The sequence below is a fragment of the Pristiophorus japonicus genome, chromosome 8, assembly GCF_044704955.1.
Source record: "Pristiophorus japonicus isolate sPriJap1 chromosome 8, sPriJap1.hap1, whole genome shotgun sequence".
NCBI classification, from domain to species: domain Eukaryota; kingdom Metazoa; phylum Chordata; class Chondrichthyes; family Pristiophoridae; genus Pristiophorus; species Pristiophorus japonicus.
In genome coordinates this window covers 170,563,150-170,581,653 of record NC_091984.1, presented here as the reverse complement: position 1 = coordinate 170,581,653, position 18,504 = coordinate 170,563,150, and the positions used below count along the sequence as shown (strand labels likewise).

The following is an 18,504-nucleotide window of genomic DNA, read 5'->3' as shown; positions in this document are numbered from 1 at the left end:
GCTATTTGGAGTCCTGCGCCCCAGAAAGTCACCAGGATCTCCCAGCTCTGTGACGGGAAACAAGGTGCTCTGCAGCTATTGTGCCCTTGGCCTGAAGCATCAGTCTGAGCGTTGCCACCTGAAAGGCTCAGTCCACAAAGGCATCGATTGTGGCAACTTTTACGTGTTGGTGCCTGATTCGCTTGGCTCTGGCAAAATGTTAATGTCAGAAGTAACAGTGGAAGTCATTCTCTGAGTAACAGAGCACAATTCAGAAGCCTTTGTGTGGAAGAAGTCCCATTCTTTGACTCTGCTGCCCTGTTCTGAGAAACACCACCGGGGTTGAAAGCCACAGTACAAGAAAACAATGTGGAATTCAGCAACGCGGGAGGGTAACAATGTAATGCTCTGAGTGTGCTGCTTTTTCGTGTGGCAAAGGGTTGAAAGGAGAAGCGTGATTTGAAGCCTTATCCCCGAGAAGAGCGTGAGGTTGTGATAAGTTTAGAGAGGAAGAAAAGTTGGTTTGTGAGTGGTGGGTCCTTCAGTTTGTCGGATAACGGCGATACCGTTGAGGTGTGCGAGGTGGCCACTTGCAAATTGAAGGCCAGTTGAGCAGGCTTTTTTGAAGCTTGCTGCATTTGTGTGGATAAAAAGGTAATGTCAGAAGTGGGATTCCAACCCACGCACCTAGAAAGGGACCAGAATACAGCAACCTTCGGTAAGGCAAAGATTATAGTCCTTGAGTCTGGCACCTTATACCACTCGGCCAGCCTGACAACGGGCAGAGCAAGGTGAGAAAAATGTGCTCCAAATTCCGCACACTAACTGAGCAGCAGCACAATCGTTCATTTCACGAGCTCAGGACCTACAAAGCGCTTTACAGCCAATGAAGTATTTGTAAAGTGGAGGCACTGTTATAATGTAGAAAAGGCGCCAGCAAATTTGCGCACAGCAAGATCCCACAAACAGCAATATGATCATGACCAGATAATCCGGTTTTTTCAGTGATGTTGATATAGGAATAAATATTGAATGGAAGTTATAACTAGTTTGTTCCAACATGCATCTAATTACTGGTAGTGTCCTGTGGACATTTCGGTTCCTCCGACCTGTGTATTGCAAAATCGGTTATCGAGAATTTACCGTCGACGACTTTAATTTCCTTTATTCTAACCTTTTCGCAAGGCAAATTCACAGCTCACTCGCTCGTCATTGCTTTCAAAACGGGAGCCGCTTTCAGTGGTAGCGTGGCCGAGTGGTCTAAGGCGCTGGATTTAGGCTCCAATCTCTTCGGAGGCGTGGGTTCGAATCCCACCGCTGCCAGAATTTGTGGCGTGTAATATTTGCCAATTTTGGTGAGGGGAAAGCAAGTCGCTCTGTGAGCAGTGCCTTGAGTTTGTTGAATACCGTTGAGGTGTTTGACGTGGCCACTTGCAAATTGAAAGCATTTTGACGCTGGCTGCATTTGTGTGGGTAAAAATGACATGTCAGAGGTGGGAGTGCAACCCATGGCCCAAGAAAAGGACCAGAATTCGCCAACCTTTGGTCAGGTAAGGATTAACAGTCCTTGATTCTGGCACCTTACTCCACTCAGCCATCCTGACAACTGGGCACAGCAGCTCCAGAAAAATGTGTTTCAACTTCACACAAACTCCCATTCATTCTTACTGCGTGTCTTATCAGGCAGTGCTAGTCATTAAGTTCATTATCTCTACAATTCAACCAATATTCATACGCACAGATATCTCCCAACAACTCGCATTTTCCAATCTAGCGGGTAACATCCTACAATTCTGCTTGCTCAGCCTGACAAAACATAAGCAGCAGAGCTGACGTTCAAACGCAAGCCCTTCAACAACAAAGCACAATCCAACAGTAGTTCCAAGCAGGACATTTCAGTCTCTCATTCGCGGGCTTTTTCAATTCACACAATACATTGATGTGGCAAGTGCTATTTGGAGTCCTGCGCCCCAGAAAGTCACCAGGATCTCCCAGCTCTGTGACGGGAAACAAGGTGCTCTGCAGCTATTGTGCCCTTGGCCTGAAGCATCAGTCTGAGCGTTGCCACCTGAAAGGCTCAGTCCACAAAGGCATCGATTGTGGCAACTTTTACGTGTTGGTGCCTGATTCGCTTGGCTCTGGCAAAATGTTAATGTCAGAAGTAACAGTGGAAGTCATTCTCTGAGTAACAGAGCACAATTCAGAAGCCTTTGTGTGGAAGAAGTCCCATTCTTTGACTCTGCTGCCCTGTTCTGAGAAACACCACCGGGGTTGAAAGCCACAGTACAAGAAAACAATGTGGAATTCAGCAACGCGGGAGGGTAACAATGTAATGCTCTGAGTGTGCTGCTTTTTCGTGTGGCAAAGGGTTGAAAGGAGAAGCGTGATTTGAAGCCTTATCCCCGAGAAGAGCGTGAGGTTGTGATAAGTTTAGAGAGGAAGAAAAGTTGGTTTGTGAGTGGTGGGTCCTTCAGTTTGTCGGATAACGGCGATACCGTTGAGGTGTGCGAGGTGGCCACTTGCAAATTGAAGGCCAGTTGAGCAGGCTTTTTTGAAGCTTGCTGCATTTGTGTGGATAAAAAGGTAATGTCAGAAGTGGGATTCCAACCCACGCACCTAGAAAGGGACCAGAATACAGCAACCTTCGGTAAGGCAAAGATTATAGTCCTTGAGTCTGGCACCTTATACCACTCGGCCAGCCTGACAACGGGCAGAGCAAGGTGAGAAAAATGTGCTCCAAATTCCGCACACTAACTGAGCAGCAGCACAATCGTTCATTTCACGAGCTCAGGACCTACAAAGCGCTTTACAGCCAATGAAGTATTTGTAAAGTGGAGGCACTGTTATAATGTAGAAAAGGCGCCAGCAAATTTGCGCACAGCAAGATCCCACAAACAGCAATATGATCATGACCAGATAATCCGGTTTTTTCAGTGATGTTGATATAGGAATAAATATTGAATGGAAGTTATAACTAGTTTGTTCCAACATGCATCTAATTACTGGTAGTGTCCTGTGGACATTTCGGTTCCTCCGACCTGTGTATTGCAAAATCGGTTATCGAGAATTTACCGTCGACGACTTTAATTTCCTTTATTCTAACCTTTCGCAAGGCAAATTCACAGCTCACTCACTCGTCATTGCTTTCAAAACGGGAGCAGCTTTCAGTGGTAGCGTGGCCGAGTGGTCTAAGGCGCTGGATTTAGGCTCCAATCTCTTCGGAGGCGTGGGTTCGAATCCCACCGCTGCCAGAATTTGTGGCGTGTAATATTTGCCAATTTTGGTGAGGGGAAAGCAAGTCGCTCTGTGAGCAGTGCCTTGAGTTTGCTGAATACCGTTGAGGTGTTTGACGTGGCCACTTGCAAATTGAAAGCCTTTTGACGCTGGCTGCATTTGTGTGGGTAAAAATGACATGTCAGAGGTGGGAGTGCAACCCATGGCCCAAGAAAAGGACCAGAATTCGCCAACCTTTGGTCAGGTAAGGATTAACAGTCCTTGATTCTGGCACCTTACTCCACTCAGCCATCCTGACAACTGGGCACAGCAGCTCCAGAAAAATGTGTTTCAACTTCACACAAACTCCCATTCATTCTTACTGCGTGTCTTATCAGGCAGTGCTAGTCATTAAGTTCATTATCTCTACAATTCAACCAATATTCATACGCACAGATATCTCCCAACAACTCGCATTTTCCAATCTAGCGGGTAACATCCTACAATTCTGCTTGCTCAGCCTGACAAAACATAAGCAGCAGAGCTGACGTTCAAACGCAAGCCCTTCAACAACAAAGCACAATCCAACAGTAGTTCCAAGCAGGACATTTCAGTCTCTCATTCGCGGGCTTTTTCAATTCACACAATACATTGATGTGGCAAGTGCTATTTGGAGTCCTGCGCCCCAGAAAGTCACCAGGATCTCCCAGCTCTGTGACGGGAAACAAGGTGCTCTGCAGCTATTGTGCCCTTGGCCTGAAGCATCAGTCTGAGCGTTGCCACCTGAAAGGCTCAGTCCACAAAGGCATCGATTGTGGCAACTTTTACGTGTTGGTGCCTGATTCGCTTGGCTCTGGCAAAATGTTAATGTCAGAAGTAACAGTGGAAGTCATTCTCTGAGTAACAGAGCACAATTCAGAAGCCTTTGTGTGGAAGAAGTCCCATTCTTTGACTCTGCTGCCCTGTTCTGAGAAACACCACCGGGGTTGAAAGCCACAGTACAAGAAAACAATGTGGAATTCAGCAACGCGGGAGGGTAACAATGTAATGCTCTGAGTGTGCTGCTTTTTCGTGTGGCAAAGGGTTGAAAGGAGAAGCGTGATTTGAAGCCTTATCCCCGAGAAGAACGTGAGGTTGTGATAAGTTTAGAGAGGAAGAAAAGTTGGTTTGTGAGTGGTGGGTCCTTCAGTTTGTCGGATAACGGCGATACCGTTGAGGTGTGCGAGGTGGCCACTTGCAAATTGAAGGCCAGTTGAGCAGGCTTTTTTGAAGCTTGCTGCATTTGTGTGGATAAAAAGGTAATGTCAGAAGTGGGATTCCAACCCACGCACCTAGAAAGGGACCAGAATACAGCAACCTTCGGTAAGGCAAAGATTATAGTCCTTGAGTCTGGCACCTTATACCACTCGGCCAGCCTGACAACGGGCAGAGCAAGGTGAGAAAAATGTGCTCCAAATTCCGCACACTAACTGAGCAGCAGCACAATCGTTCATTTCACGAGCTCAGGACCTACAAAGCGCTTTACAGCCAATGAAGTATTTGTAAAGTGGAGGCACTGTTATAATGTAGAAAAGGCGACAGCAAATTTGCGCACAGCAAGATCCCACAAACAGCAATATGATCATGACCAGATAATCCGGTTTTTTCAGTGATGTTGATATAGGAATAAATATTGAATGGAAGTTATAACTAGTTTGTTCCAACATGCATCTAATTACTGGTAGTGTCCTGTGGACATTTCGGTTCCTCCGACCTGTGTATTGCAAAATCGGTTATCGAGAATTTACCGTCGACGACTTTAATTTCCTTTATTCTAACCTTTCGCAAGGCAAATTCACAGCTCACTCACTCGTCATTGCTTTCAAAACGGGAGCAGCTTTCAGTGGTAGCGTGGCCGAGTGGTCTAAGGCGCTGGATTTAGGCTCCAATCTCTTCGGAGGCGTGGGTTCGAATCCCACCGCTGCCAGAATTTGTGGCGTGTAATATTTGCCAATTTTGGTGAGGGGAAAGCAAGTCGCTCTGTGAGCAGTGCCTTGAGTTTGTTGAATACCGTTGAGGTGTTTGACGTGGCCACTTGCAAATTGAAAGCATTTTGACGCTGGCTGCATTTGTGTGGGTAAAAATGACATGTCAGAGGTGGGAGTGCAACCCATGGCCCAAGAAAAGGACCAGAATTCGCCAACCTTTGATCAGGTAAGGATTAACAGTCCTTGATTCTGGCACCTTACTCCACTCAGCCATCCTGACAACTGGGCACAGCAGCTCCAGAAAAATGTGTTTCAACTTCACACAAACTCCCATTCATTCTTACTGCGTGTCTTATCAGGCAGTGCTAGTCATTAAGTTCATTATCTCTACAATTCAACCAATATTCATACGCACAGATATCTCCCAACAACTCGCATTTTCCAATCTAGCGGGTAACATCCTACAATTTTGCTTGCTCAGCCTGACAAAACATAAGCAGCAGAGCTGACGTTCAAACGCAAGCCCTTCAACAACAAAGCACAATCCAACAGTAGTTCCAAGCAGGACATTTCAGTCTCTCATTCGCGGGCTTTTTCAATTCACACAATACATTGATGTGGCAAGTGCTATTTGGAGTCCTGCGCCCCAGAAAGTCACCAGGATCTCCCAGCTCTGTGACGGGAAACAAGGTGCTCTGCAGCTATTGTGCCCTTGGCCTGAAGCATCAGTCTGAGCGTTGCCACCTGAAAGGCTCAGTCCACAAAGGCATCGATTGTGGCAACTTTTACGTGTTGGTGCCTGATTCGCTTGGCTCTGGCAAAATGTTAATGTCAGAAGTAACAGTGGAAGTCATTCTCTGAGTAACAGAGCACAATTCAGAAGCCTTTGTGTGGAAGAAGTCCCATTCTTTGACTCTGCTGCCCTGTTCTGAGAAACACCACCGGGGTTGAAAGCCACAGTACAAGAAAACAATGTGGAATTCAGCAACGCGGGAGGGTAACAATGTAATGCTCTGAGTGTGCTGCTTTTTCGTGTGGCAAAGGGTTGAAAGGAGAAGCGTGATTTGAAGCCTTATCCCCGAGAAGAACGTGAGGTTGTGATAAGTTTAGAGAGGAAGAAAAGTTGGTTTGTGAGTGGTGGGTCCTTCAGTTTGTCGGATAACGGCGATACCGTTGAGGTGTGCGAGGTGGCCACTTGCAAATTGAAGGCCAGTTGAGCAGGCTTTTTTGAAGCTTGCTGCATTTGTGTGGATAAAAAGGTAATGTCAGAAGTGGGATTCCAACCCACGCACCTAGAAAGGGACCAGAATACAGCAACCTTCGGTAAGGCAAAGATTATAGTCCTTGAGTCTGGCACCTTATACCACTCGGCCAGCCTGACAACGGGCAGAGCAAGGTGAGAAAAATGTGCTCCAAATTCCGCACACTAACTGAGCAGCAGCACAATCGTTCATTTCACGAGCTCAGGACCTACAAAGCGCTTTACAGCCAATGAAGTATTTGTAAAGTGGAGGCACTGTTATAATGTAGAAAAGGCGACAGCAAATTTGCGCACAGCAAGATCCCACAAACAGCAATATGATCATGACCAGATAATCCGGTTTTTTCAGTGATGTTGATATAGGAATAAATATTGAATGGAAGTTATAACTAGTTTGTTCCAACATGCATCTAATTACTGGTAGTGTCCTGTGGACATTTCGGTTCCTCCGACCTGTGTATTGCAAAATCGGTTATCGAGAATTTACCGTCGACGACTTTAATTTCCTTTATTCTAACCTTTCGCAAGGCAAATTCACAGCTCACTCACTCGTCATTGCTTTCAAAACGGGAGCAGCTTTCAGTGGTAGCGTGGCCGAGTGGTCTAAGGCGCTGGATTTAGGCTCCAATCTCTTCGGAGGCGTGGGTTCGAATCCCACCGCTGCCAGAATTTGTGGCGTGTAATATTTGCCAATTTTGGTGAGGGGAAAGCAAGTCGCTCTGTGAGCAGTGCCTTGAGTTTGTTGAATACCGTTGAGGTGTTTGACGTGGCCACTTGCAAATTGAAAGCATTTTGACGCTGGCTGCATTTGTGTGGGTAAAAATGACATGTCAAAGGTGGGAGTGCAACCCATGGCCCAAGAAAAGGACCAGAATTCGCCAACCTTTGATCAGGTAAGGATTAACAGTCCTTGATTCTGGCACCTTACTCCACTCAGCCATCCTGACAACTGGGCACAGCAGCTCCAGAAAAATGTGTTTCAACTTCACACAAACTCCCATTCATTCTTACTGCGTGTCTTATCAGGCAGTGCTAGTCATTAAGTTCATTATCTCTACAATTCAACCAATATTCATACGCACAGATATCTCCCAACAACTCGCATTTTCCAATCTAGCGGGTAACATCCTACAATTCTGCTTGCTCAGCCTGACAAAACATAAGCAGCAGAGCTGACGTTCAAACGCAAGCCCTTCAACAACAAAGCACAATCCAACAGTAGTTCCAAGCAGGACATTTCAGTCTCTCATTCGCGGGCTTTTTCAATTCACACAATACATTGATGTGGCAAGTGCTATTTGGAGTCCTGCGCCCCAGAAAGTCACCAGGATCTCCCAGCTCTGTGACGGGAAACAAGGTGCTCTGCAGCTATTGTGCCCTTGGCCTGAAGCATCAGTCTGAGCGTTGCCACCTGAAAGGCTCAGTCCACAAAGGCATCGATTGTGGCAACTTTTACGTGTTGGTGCCTGATTCGCTTGGCTCTGGCAAAATGTTAATGTCAGAAGTAACAGTGGAAGTCATTCTCTGAGTAACAGAGCACAATTCAGAAGCCTTTGTGTGGAAGAAGTCCCATTCTTTGACTCTGCTGCCCTGTTCTGAGAAACACCACCGGGGTTGAAAGCCACAGTACAAGAAAACAATGTGGAATTCAGCAACGCGGGAGGGTAACAATGTAATGCTCTGAGTGTGCTGCTTTTTCGTGTGGCAAAGGGTTGAAAGGAGAAGCGTGATTTGAAGCCTTATCCCCGAGAAGAACGTGAGGTTGTGATAAGTTTAGAGAGGAAGAAAAGTTGGTTTGTGAGTGGTGGGTCCTTCAGTTTGTCGGATAACGGCGATACCGTTGAGGTGTGCGAGGTGGCCACTTGCAAATTGAAGGCCAGTTGAGCAGGCTTTTTTGAAGCTTGCTGCATTTGTGTGGATAAAAAGGTAATGTCAGAAGTGGGATTCCAACCCACGCACCTAGAAAGGGACCAGAATACAGCAACCTTCGGTAAGGCAAAGATTATAGTCCTTGAGTCTGGCACCTTATACCACTCGGCCAGCCTGACAACGGGCAGAGCAAGGTGAGAAAAATGTGCTCCAAATTCCGCACACTAACTGAGCAGCAGCACAATCGTTCATTTCACGAGCTCAGGACCTACAAAGCGCTTTACAGCCAATGAAGTATTTGTAAAGTGGAGGCACTGTTATAATGTAGAAAAGGCGACAGCAAATTTGCGCACAGCAAGATCCCACAAACAGCAATATGATCATGACCAGATAATCCGGTTTTTTCAGTGATGTTGATATAGGAATAAATATTGAATGGAAGTTATAACTAGTTTGTTCCAACATGCATCTAATTACTGGTAGTGTCCTGTGGACATTTCGGTTCCTCCGACCTGTGTATTGCAAAATCGGTTATCGAGAATTTACCGTCGACGACTTTAATTTCCTTTATTCTAACCTTTCGCAAGGCAAATTCACAGCTCACTCACTCGTCATTGCTTTCAAAACGGGAGCAGCTTTCAGTGGTAGCGTGGCCGAGTGGTCTAAGGCGCTGGATTTAGGCTCCAATCTCTTCGGAGGCGTGGGTTCGAATCCCACCGCTGCCAGAATTTGTGGCGTGTAATATTTGCCAATTTTGGTGAGGGGAAAGCAAGTCGCTCTGTGAGCAGTGCCTTGAGTTTGTTGAATACCGTTGAGGTGTTTGACGTGGCCACTTGCAAATTGAAAGCATTTTGACGCTGGCTGCATTTGTGTGGGTAAAAATGACATGTCAGAGGTGGGAGTGCAACCCATGGCCCAAGAAAAGGACCAGAATTCGCCAACCTTTGATCAGGTAAGGATTAACAGTCCTTGATTCTGGCACCTTACTCCACTCAGCCATCCTGACAACTGGGCACAGCAGCTCCAGAAAAATGTGTTTCAACTTCACACAAACTCCCATTCATTCTTACTGCGTGTCTTATCAGGCAGTGCTAGTCATTAAGTTCATTATCTCTACAATTCAACCAATATTCATACGCACAGATATCTCCCAACAACTCGCATTTTCCAATCTAGCGGGTAACATCCTACAATTCTGCTTGCTCAGCCTGACAAAACATAAGCAGCAGAGCTGACGTTCAAACGCAAGCCCTTCAACAACAAAGCACAATCCAACAGTAGTTCCAAGCAGGACATTTCAGTCTCTCATTCGCGGGCTTTTTCAATTCACACAATACATTGATGTGGCAAGTGCTATTTGGAGTCCTGCGCCCCAGAAAGTCACCAGGATCTCCCAGCTCTGTGACGGGAAACAAGGTGCTCTGCAGCTATTGTGCCCTTGGCCTGAAGCATCAGTCTGAGCGTTGCCACCTGAAAGGCTCAGTCCACAAAGGCATCGATTGTGGCAACTTTTACGTGTTGGTGCCTGATTCGCTTGGCTCTGGCAAAATGTTAATGTCAGAAGTAACAGTGGAAGTCATTCTCTGAGTAACAGAGCACAATTCAGAAGCCTTTGTGTGGAAGAAGTCCCATTCTTTGACTCTGCTGCCCTGTTCTGAGAAACACCACCGGGGTTGAAAGCCACAGTACAAGAAAACAATGTGGAATTCAGCAACGCGGGAGGGTAACAATGTAATGCTCTGAGTGTGCTGCTTTTTCGTGTGGCAAAGGGTTGAAAGGAGAAGCGTGATTTGAAGCCTTATCCCCGAGAAGAGCGTGAGGTTGTGATAAGTTTAGAGAGGAAGAAAAGTTGGTTTGTGAGTGGTGGGTCCTTCAGTTTGTCGGATAACGGCGATACCGTTGAGGTGTGCGAGGTGGCCACTTGCAAATTGAAGGCCAGTTGAGCAGGCTTTTTTGAAGCTTGCTGCATTTGTGTGGATAAAAAGGTAATGTCAGAAGTGGGATTCCAACCCACGCACCTAGAAAGGGACCAGAATACAGCAACCTTCGGTAAGGCAAAGATTATAGTCCTTGAGTCTGGCACCTTATACCACTCGGCCAGCCTGACAACGGGCAGAGCAAGGTGAGAAAAATGTGCTCCAAATTCCGCACACTAACTGAGCAGCAGCACAATCGTTCATTTCACGAGCTCAGGACCTACAAAGCGCTTTACAGCCAATGAAGTATTTGTAAAGTGGAGGCACTGTTATAATGTAGAAAAGTCGACAGCAAATTTGCGCACAGCAAGATCCCACAAACAGCAATATGATCATGACCAGATAATCCGGTTTTTTCAGTGATGTTGATATAGGAATAAATATTGAATGGAAGTTATAACTAGTTTGTTCCAACATGCATCTAATTACTGGTAGTGTCCTGTGGACAATTCGGTTCCTCCGACCTGTGTATTGCAAAATCGGTTATCGAGAATTTACCGTCGACGACTTTAATTTCCTTTATTCTAACCTTTCGCAAGGCAAATTCACAGCTCACTCACTCGTCATTGCTTTCAAAACGGGAGCAGCTTTCAGTGGTAGCGTGGCCGAGTGGTCTAAGGCGCTGGATTTAGGCTCCAATCTCTTCGGAGGCGTGGGTTCGAATCCCACCGCTGCCAGAATTTGTGGCGTGTAATATTTGCCAATTTTGGTGAGGGGAAAGCAAGTCGCTCTGTGAGCAGTGCCTTGAGTTTGTTGAATACCGTTGAGGTGTTTGACGTGGCCACTTGCAAATTGAAAGCATTTTGACGCTGGCTGCATTTGTGTGGGTAAAAATGACATGTCAGAGGTGGGAGTGCAACCCATGGCCCAAGAAAAGGACCAGAATTCGCCAACCTTTGATCAGGTAAGGATTAACAGTCCTTGATTCTGGCACCTTACTCCACTCAGCCATCCTGACAACTGGGCACAGCAGCTCCAGAAAAATGTGTTTCAACTTCACACAAACTCCCATTCATTCTTACTGCGTGTCTTATCAGGCAGTGCTAGTCATTAAGTTCATTATCTCTACAATTCAACCAATATTCATACGCACAGATATCTCCCAACAACTCGCATTTTCCAATCTAGCGGGTAACATCCTACAATTCTGCTTGCTCAGCCTGACAAAACATAAGCAGCAGAGCTGACGTTCAAACGCAAGCCCTTCAACAACAAAGCACAATCTAACAGTAGTTCCAAGCAGGACATTTCAGTCTCTCATTCGCGGGCTTTTTCAATTCACACAATACATTGATGTGGCAAGTGCTATTTGGAGTCCTGCGCCCCAGAAAGTCACCAGGATCTCCCAGCTCTGTGACGGGAAACAAGGTGCTCTGCAGCTATTGTGCCCTTGGCCTGAAGCATCAGTCTGAGCGTTGCCACCTGAAAGGCTCAGTCCACAAAGGCATCGATTGTGGCAACTTTTACGTGTTGGTGCCTGATTCGCTTGGCTCTGGCAAAATGTTAATGTCAGAAGTAACAGTGGAAGTCATTCTCTGAGTAACAGAGCACAATTCAGAAGCCTTTGTGTGGAAGAAGTCCCATTCTTTGACTCTGCTGCCCTGTTCTGAGAAACACCACCGGGGTTGAAAGCCACAGTACAAGAAAACAATGTGGAATTCAGCAACGCGGGAGGGTAACAATGTAATGCTCTGAGTGTGCTGCTTTTTCGTGTGGCAAAGGGTTGAAAGGAGAAGCGTGATTTGAAGCCTTATCCCCGAGAAGAGCGTGAGGTTGTGATAAGTTTAGAGAGGAAGAAAAGTTGGTTTGTGAGTGGTGGGTCCTTCAGTTTGTCGGATAACGGCGATACCGTTGAGGTGTGCGAGGTGGCCACTTGCAAATTGAAGGCCAGTTGAGCAGGCTTTTTTGAAGCTTGCTGCATTTGTGTGGATAAAAAGGTAATGTCAGAAGTGGGATTCCAACCCACGCACCTAGAAAGGGACCAGAATACAGCAACCTTCGGTAAGGCAAAGATTATAGTCCTTGAGTCTGGCACCTTATACCACTCGGCCAGCCTGACAACGGGCAGAGCAAGGTGAGAAAAATGTGCTCCAAATTCCGCACACTAACTGAGCAGCAGCACAATCGTTCATTTCACGAGCTCAGGACCTACAAAGCGCTTTACAGCCAATGAAGTATTTGTAAAGTGGAGGCACTGTTATAATGTAGAAAAGGCGCCAGCAAATTTGCGCACAGCAAGATCCCACAAACAGCAATATGATCATGACCAGATAATCCGGTTTTTTCAGTGATGTTGATATAGGAATAAATATTGAATGGAAGTTATAACTAGTTTGTTCCAACATGCATCTAATTACTGGTAGTGTCCTGTGGACATTTCGGTTCCTCCGACCTGTGTATTGCAAAATCGGTTATCGAGAATTTACCGTCGACGACTTTAATTTCCTTTATTCTAACCTTTCGCAAGGCAAATTCACAGCTCACTCACTCGTCATTGCTTTCAAAACGGGAGCAGCTTTCAGTGGTAGCGTGGCCGAGTGGTCTAAGGCGCTGGATTTAGGCTCCAATCTCTTCGGAGGCGTGGGTTCGAATCCCACCGCTGCCAGAATTTGTGGCGTGTAATATTTGCCAATTTTGGTGAGGGGAAAGCAAGTCGCTCTGTGAGCAGTGCCTTGAGTTTGTTGAATACCGTTGAGGTGTTTGACGTGGCCACTTGCAAATTGAAAGCATTTTGACGCTGGCTGCATTTGTGTGGGTAAAAATGACATGTCAGAGGTGGGAGTGCAACCCATGGCCCAAGAAAAGGACCAGAATTCGCCAACCTTTGATCAGGTAAGGATTAACAGTCCTTGATTCTGGCACCTTACTCCACTCAGCCATCCTGACAACTGGGCACAGCAGCTCCAGAAAAATGTGTTTCAACTTCACACAAACTCCCATTCATTCTTACTGCGTGTCTTATCAGGCAGTGCTAGTCATTACGTTCATTATCTCTACAATTCAACCAATATTCATACGCACAGATATCTCCCAACAACTCGCATTTTCCAATCTAGCGGGTAACATCCTACAATTCTGCTTGCTCAGCCTGACAAAACATAAGCAGCAGAGCTGACGTTCAAACGCAAGCCCTTCAACAACAAAGCACAATCCAACAGTAGTTCCAAGCAGGACATTTCAGTCTCTCATTCGCGGGCTTTTTCAATTCACACAATACATTGATGTGGCAAGTGCTATTTGGAGTCCTGCGCCCCAGAAAGTCACCAGGATCTCCCAGCTCTGTGACGGGAAACAAGGTGCTCTGTAGCTATTGTGCCCTTGGCCTGAAGCATCAGTCTGAGCGTTGCCACCTGAAAGGCTCAGTCCACAAAGGCATCGATTGTGGCAACTTTTACGTGTTGGTGCCTGATTCGCTTGGCTCTGGCAAAATGTTAATGTCAGAAGTAACAGTGGAAGTCATTCTCTGAGTAACAGAGCACAATTCAGAAGCCTTTGTGTGGAAGAAGTCCCATTCTTTGACTCTGCTGCCCTGTTCTGAGAAACACCACCGGGGTTGAAAGCCACAGTACAAGAAAACAATGTGGAATTCAGCAACGCGGGAGGGTAACAATGTAATGCTCTGAGTGTGCTGCTTTTTCGTGTGGCAAAGGGTTGAAAGGAGAAGCGTGATTTGAAGCCTTATCCCCGAGAAGAGCGTGAGGTTGTGATAAGTTTAGAGAGGAAGAAAAGTTGGTTTGTGAGTGGTGGGTCCTTCAGTTTGTCGGATAACGGCGATACCGTTGAGGTGTGCGAGGTGGCCACTTGCAAATTGAAGGCCAGTTGAGCAGGCTTTTTTGAAGCTTGCTGCATTTGTGTGGATAAAAAGGTAATGTCAGAAGTGGGATTCCAACCCACGCACCTAGAAAGGGACCAGAATACAGCAACCTTCGGTAAGGCAAAGATTATAGTCCTTGAGTCTGGCACCTTATACCACTCGGCCAGCCTGACAACGGGCAGAGCAAGGTGAGAAAAATGTGCTCCAAATTCCGCACACTAACTGAGCAGCAGCACAATCGTTCATTTCACGAGCTCAGGACCTACAAAGCGCTTTACAGCCAATGAAGTATTTGTAAAGTGGAGGCACTGTTATAATGTAGAAAAGGCGCCAGCAAATTTGCGCACAGCAAGATCCCACAAACAGCAATATGATCATGACCAGATAATCCGGTTTTTTCAGTGATGTTGATATAGGAATAAATATTGAATGGAAGTTATAACTAGTTTGTTCCAACATGCATCTAATTACTGGTAGTGTCCTGTGGACATTTCGGTTCCTCCGACCTGTGTATTGCAAAATCGGTTATCGAGAATTTACCGTCGACGACTTTAATTTCCTTTATTCTAACCTTTCGCAAGGCAAATTCACAGCTCACTCACTCGTCATTGCTTTCAAAACGGGAGCAGCTTTCAGTGGTAGCGTGGCCGAGTGGTCTAAGGCGCTGGATTTAGGCTCCAATCTCTTCGGAGGCGTGGGTTCGAATCCCACCGCTGCCAGAATTTGTGGCGTGTAATATTTGCCAATTTTGGTGAGGGGAAAGCAAGTCGCTCTGTGAGCAGTGCCTTGAGTTTGTTGAATACCGTTGAGGTGTTTGACGTGGCCACTTGCAAATTGAAAGCATTTTGACGCTGGCTGCATTTGTGTGGGTAAAAATGACATGTCAGAGGTGGGAGTGCAACCCATGGCCCAAGAAAAGGACCAGAATTCGCCAACCTTTGATCAGGTAAGGATTAACAGTCCTTGATTCTGGCACCTTACTCCACTCAGCCATCCTGACAACTGGGCACAGCAGCTCCAGAAAAATGTGTTTCAACTTCACACAAACTCCCATTCATTCTTACTGCGTGTCTTATCAGGCAGTGCTAGTCATTACGTTCATTATCTCTACAATTCAACCAATATTCATACGCACAGATATCTCCCAACAACTCGCATTTTCCAATCTAGCGGGTAACATCCTACAATTCTGCTTGCTCAGCCTGACAAAACATAAGCAGCAGAGCTGACGTTCAAACGCAAGCCCTTCAACAACAAAGCACAATCCAACAGTAGTTCCAAGCAGGACATTTCAGTCTCTCATTCGCGGGCTTTTTCAATTCACACAATACATTGATGTGGCAAGTGCTATTTGGAGTCCTGCGCCCCAGAAAGTCACCAGGATCTCCCAGCTCTGTGACGGGAAACAAGGTGCTCTGCAGCTATTGTGCCCTTGGCCTGAAGCATCAGTCTGAGCGTTGCCACCTGAAAGGCTCAGTCCACAAAGGCATCGATTGTGGCAACTTTTACGTGTTGGTGCCTGATTCGCTTGGCTCTGGCAAAATGTTAATGTCAGAAGTAACAGTGGAAGTCATTCTCTGAGTAACAGAGCACAATTCAGAAGCCTTTGTGTGGAAGAAGTCCCATTCTTTGACTCTGCTGCCCTGTTCTGAGAAACACCACCGGGGTTGAAAGCCACAGTACAAGAAAACAATGTGGAATTCAGCAACGCGGGAGGGTAACAATGTAATGCTCTGAGTGTGCTGCTTTTTCGTGTGGCAAAGGGTTGAAAGGAGAAGCGTGATTTGAAGCCTTATCCCCGAGAAGAGCGTGAGGTTGTGATAAGTTTAGAGAGGAAGAAAAGTTGGTTTGTGAGTGGTGGGTCCTTCAGTTTGTCGGATAACGGCGATACCGTTGAGGTGTGCGAGGTGGCCACTTGCAAATTGAAGGCCAGTTGAGCAGGCTTTTTTGAAGCTTGCTGCATTTGTGTGGATAAAAAGGTAATGTCAGAAGTGGGATTCCAACCCACGCACCTAGAAAGGGACCAGAATACAGCAACCTTCGGTAAGGCAAAGATTATAGTCCTTGAGTCTGGCACCTTATACCACTCGGCCAGCCTGACAACGGGCAGAGCAAGGTGAGAAAAATGTGCTCCAAATTCCGCACACTAACTGAGCAGCAGCACAATCGTTCATTTCACGAGCTCAGGACCTACAAAGCGCTTTACAGCCAATGAAGTATTTGTAAAGTGGAGGCACTGTTATAATGTAGAAAAGGCGCCAGCAAATTTGCGCACAGCAAGATCCCACAAACAGCAATATGATCATGACCAGATAATCCGGTTTTTTCAGTGATGTTGATATAGGAATAAATATTGAATGGAAGTTATAACTAGTTTGTTCCAACATGCATCTAATTACTGGTAGTGTCCTGTGGACATTTCGGTTCCTCCGACCTGTGTATTGCAAAATCGGTTATCGAGAATTTACCGTCGACGACTTTAATTTCCTTTATTCTAACCTTTCGCAAGGCAAATTCACAGCTCACTCACTCGTCATTGCTTTCAAAACGGGAGCAGCTTTCAGTGGTAGCGTGGCCGAGTGGTCTAAGGCGCTGGATTTAGGCTCCAATCTCTTCGGAGGCGTGGGTTCGAATCCCACCGCTGCCAGAATTTGTGGCGTGTAATATTTGCCAATTTTGGTGAGGGGAAAGCAAGTCGCTCTGTGAGCAGTGCCTTGAGTTTGTTGAATACCGTTGAGGTGTTTGACGTGGCCACTTGCAAATTGAAAGCATTTTGACGCTGGCTGCATTTGTGTGGGTAAAAGTGACATGTCAGAGGTGGGAGTGCAACCCATGGCCCAAGAAAAGGACCAGAATTCGCCAACCTTTGATCAGGTAAGGATTAACAGTCCTTGATTCTGGCACCTTACTCCACTCAGCCATCCTGACAACTGGGCACAGCAGCTCCAGAAAAATGTGTTTCAACTTCACACAAACTCCCATTCATTCTTACTGCGTGTCTTATCAGGCAGTGCTAGTCATTAAGTTCATTATCTCTACAATTCAACCAATATTCATACGCACAGATATCTCCCAACAACTCGCATTTTCCAATCTAGCGGGTAACATCCTACAATTCTGCTTGCTCAGCCTGACAAAACATAAGCAGCAGAGCTGACGTTCAAACGCAAGCCCTTCAACAACAAAGCACAATCCAACAGTAGTTCCAAGCAGGACATTTCAGTCTCTCATTCGCGGGCTTTTTCAATTCACACAATACATTGATGTGGCAAGTGCTATTTGGAGTCCTGCGCCCCAGAAAGTCACCAGGATCTCCCAGCTCTGTGACGGGAAACAAGGTGCTCTGCAGCTATTGTGCCCTTGGCCTGAAGCATCAGTCTGAGCGTTGCCACCTGAAAGGCTCAGTCCACAAAGGCATCGATTGTGGCAACTTTTACGTGTTGGTGCCTGATTCGCTTGGCTCTGGCAAAATGTTAATGTCAGAAGTAACAGTGGAAGTCATTCTCTGAGTAACAGAGCACAATTCAGAAGCCTTTGTGTGGAAGAAGTCCCATTCTTTGACTCTGCTGCCCTGTTCTGAGAAACACCACCGGGGTTGAAAGCCACAGTACAAGAAAACAATGTGGAATTCAGCAACGCGGGAGGGTAACAATGTAATGCTCTGAGTGTGCTGCTTTTTCGTGTGGCAAAGGGTTGAAAGGAGAAGCGTGATTTGAAGCCTTATCCCCGAGAAGAGCGTGAGGTTGTGATAAGTTTAGAGAGGAAGAAAAGTTGGTTTGTGAGTGGTGGGTCCTTCAGTTTGTCGGATAACGGCGATACCGTTGAGGTGTGCGAGGTGGCCACTTGCAAATTGAAGGCCAGTTGAGCAGGCTTTTTTGAAGCTTGCTGCATTTGTGTGGATAAAAAGGTAATGTCAGAAGTGGGATTCCAACCCACGCACCTAGAAAGGGACCAGAATACAGCAACCTTCGGTAAGGCAAAGATTATAGTCCTTGAGTCTGGCACCTTATACCACTCGGCCAGCCTGACAACGGGCAGAGCAAGGTGAGAAAAATGTGCTCCAAATTCCGCACACTAACTGAGCAGCAGCACAATCGTTCATTTCACGAGCTCAGGACCTACAAAGCGCTTTACAGCCAATGAAGTATTTGTAAAGTGGAGGCACTGTTATAATGTAGAAAAGGCGCCAGCAAATTTGCGCACAGCAAGATCCCACAAACAGCAATATGATCATGACCAGATAATCCGGTTTTTTCAGTGATGTTGATATAGGAATAAATATTGAATGGAAGTTATAACTAGTTTGTTCCAACATGCATCTAATTACTGGTAGTGTCCTGTGGACATTTCGGTTCCTCCGACCTGTGTATTGCAAAATCGGTTATCGAGAATTTACCGTCGACGACTTTAATTTCCTTTATTCTA

General features: G+C 46.2%; 9 non-coding genes across 9 annotated transcripts; all 9 read left to right on the top strand.

Moving 5' to 3' along the window:
- Positions 1–1,220: 1,220 nt before the first annotated feature.
- On the top strand, positions 1,221–1,302 carry trnal-uag (transfer RNA leucine (anticodon UAG)). Its single transcript has one exon. It is a non-coding gene; the product is annotated as a tRNA-Leu (tRNA).
- Positions 1,303–3,148: 1,846 nt separating this feature from the next.
- On the top strand, positions 3,149–3,230 carry trnal-uag (transfer RNA leucine (anticodon UAG)). The gene has a single exon. It is a non-coding gene; the product is annotated as a tRNA-Leu (tRNA).
- A 1,846-nt stretch (positions 3,231–5,076) lies between these two features.
- Positions 5,077–5,158, top strand: trnal-uag (transfer RNA leucine (anticodon UAG)). Its single transcript has one exon. It is a non-coding gene; the product is annotated as a tRNA-Leu (tRNA).
- Positions 5,159–7,004: 1,846 nt separating this feature from the next.
- On the top strand, positions 7,005–7,086 carry trnal-uag (transfer RNA leucine (anticodon UAG)). The gene has a single exon. It is a non-coding gene; the product is annotated as a tRNA-Leu (tRNA).
- A 1,846-nt stretch (positions 7,087–8,932) lies between these two features.
- Positions 8,933–9,014, top strand: trnal-uag (transfer RNA leucine (anticodon UAG)). The gene has a single exon. It is a non-coding gene; the product is annotated as a tRNA-Leu (tRNA).
- A 1,846-nt stretch (positions 9,015–10,860) lies between these two features.
- Positions 10,861–10,942, top strand: trnal-uag (transfer RNA leucine (anticodon UAG)). The gene has a single exon. It is a non-coding gene; the product is annotated as a tRNA-Leu (tRNA).
- A 1,846-nt stretch (positions 10,943–12,788) lies between these two features.
- trnal-uag (transfer RNA leucine (anticodon UAG)) lies at positions 12,789–12,870 on the top strand. The gene has a single exon. It is a non-coding gene; the product is annotated as a tRNA-Leu (tRNA).
- Positions 12,871–14,716: 1,846 nt separating this feature from the next.
- trnal-uag (transfer RNA leucine (anticodon UAG)) lies at positions 14,717–14,798 on the top strand. The gene has a single exon. It is a non-coding gene; the product is annotated as a tRNA-Leu (tRNA).
- Positions 14,799–16,644: 1,846 nt separating this feature from the next.
- trnal-uag (transfer RNA leucine (anticodon UAG)) lies at positions 16,645–16,726 on the top strand. Its single transcript has one exon. It is a non-coding gene; the product is annotated as a tRNA-Leu (tRNA).
- The last annotated feature ends 1,778 nt before the right edge of the window (positions 16,727–18,504 follow it).